Below are 2,146 nucleotides of genomic sequence, written 5' to 3' on the forward strand. Positions count from 1 at the left end.
GGAAAGGGAGGATGGCTGCTCTAGGATGAATGTTGGTCTCCAAAGGCAAGGGCAAGGGGAGGGACTGAAGTGAGAGGTGGCTATTGGAGGTGATGCAATCATCTATCCCAAAGTCCAGGAGTTATCTGTGCATTTGACCACCCACTCCTTCCTAGCCATGATCCTGCCTTGTTCAGGGCCCTGCTCCACTAGATCCACTAGGAGCCCACAGGGAGCCGGGGAGAGTCACCCAATTACGGTTTTATTTTAAGATCTGGAGGGAAATCTTGAACGTCATTAAATCCCACAGTGTCGGGCTTCCCTGGTGGCGCAGTGGTTGAGGGTCCGCCTGCCGATGCAGGGGACACGGGTTCGTGCCCCAGTCCGGGAAGATCCCACATACGGTGGAGCGGGTGGGCCCGTAAGCCATGGCCTGCGCGTCCGGAGCCTGTGCTCCACAACGGGAGAGGCCACAACAGTGAGAGGCCCGCGTACCGCAAAAAAAAAAAAAAATCTCACAGTGTCGTTTTATCAGTGAGGGAACTGAGGCCCAGAGAGAAAGACTAACTTGCCCAAGGACACTGTTCTAGTCCTGCCTCTGCCACTAATGTGCTGTGAAGCCTTGGGCAAGTCACTTTCTCTCTCTGAGCCTGCAGTTTCCTCCTCTGTAAAATGGGGGCTTGCAGTATTTCGATTTCTAAGTTCCCTTCAACTCCAATCTTCGCTATATTAAAATAATGGTTCCCTCTATCACTCTAAGTTTAGACATTAGATTACTCCCCTCCCCCTCAACACGCACACCCTGTCTCACACACAAGAGTCAAGAAAAAACATGTTTGGATAGCACTTGAGCTCACTTAATTTTAACCCAGTGCTAGTTTTCAGTAGGGGTAAGAACAAGAAGAGATTGGTCACACAGAAGAAACTGCCAGAGGAGGCCAGTGGCTCCCGGACGCCTGCCTGGGGTGGCCAGCCCCTGTAATCTCATCCCTGCAGGGTTCCTAAGAGCTGGCAGCATGACGGGATAAATAAGGCCAGCGATCGCACCTTACATGGCCATCCCCAAGGCCGCCCGGAATCCCTGGGATTACGCAGACTTCTGGAAGATTTGGAGCAAGTGCACATCACCTGCTGCCCCCCACAAGTGTGCCTGGGCTTCTGCAGCCTCCGTCTTGTGACTGAAGAATTTTTAAATGGAAGCTCTGAGCTCACAAAGAAGAAAATGTCTCCCTGATGTCACACAGTTGCTGCCAATTCATCAGCACAAGCTAAAGGTCAGAGAGGGGGAAGCCACTGCTCCAGGGTCCCGCGGCTGCTCCCTCAGATGGGACTTCCCTTCCAGCAGGCTTCCCGCCAGGTCACCCGGGCCAGCCCCAGGGAAGCCAAGCCCAGGGCTGTTTGCATTTCCAGGGCACGCACAGAGGCAGTTCTAACTCCACTAGCTGCTTCTCTACTTCCCTTCTCAGACATTAACCACTTCATCCTCCCGCCCCTCTCCTGCCACCGGCTCTTTTCTGTAGACGGTGCACCTTGGAACCTTGATACAATGCTGTCCTGAGGGTACTTCCCTTGGATCACTTCAGGGGTAAAACCAAACTGCATGGAGGTTCTTTTGGTATTTTAATAACTAAATGCAGTGGTCAAAGAGCAAAGACTAGGAGTCCCACGGCCTACAGTGACACCTTGGTTCCACTGCTTCCTAGCAGTGTGATATTTGTAAGTTATTTAACCTGTCTGAGCCAGCTTCCTGACCTGGAAGATGAGGATCATAAGAATACTTAACCTCATGGTATAGTTTGAGGATTCAGTGCGAAGCACTGGTACACAGCCTGGCGTGTAGTGAGTTCTCAATAAATGTCAGCTTGGAACCAACACTCACAGCTCTAACTGGACACGTCACTTAATCTCCAAGTCTTAGTTTCCTCATTTGTCCAACGGAGACAGGCTGGTCTGTGACTGACAGGTCGCTGTGAGGATTCAGTGAGAACGAATAGAAAACAATTAATACAGCACCTAACATGGAACAAATAAATGGTGACCGCTTGGGACTATTATCTCCATCAATCAAACTGTTATCTGTAGGGAAGGCTCAAAGTATTCATTATAAAACACTTTCTAGGAGCCTGACACAGTCCTCATCTCCCAACAGTTCATACTCCAGTGTTAA

Source organism: Aethalodelphis obliquidens, unplaced genomic scaffold, assembly GCF_003676395.1.
Source record: "Aethalodelphis obliquidens isolate GAN/ISIS:26980383/991018 unplaced genomic scaffold, ASM367639v1 scaffold31, whole genome shotgun sequence".
Classification (NCBI taxonomy): Eukaryota; Metazoa; Chordata; class Mammalia; order Artiodactyla; family Delphinidae; genus Aethalodelphis; species Aethalodelphis obliquidens.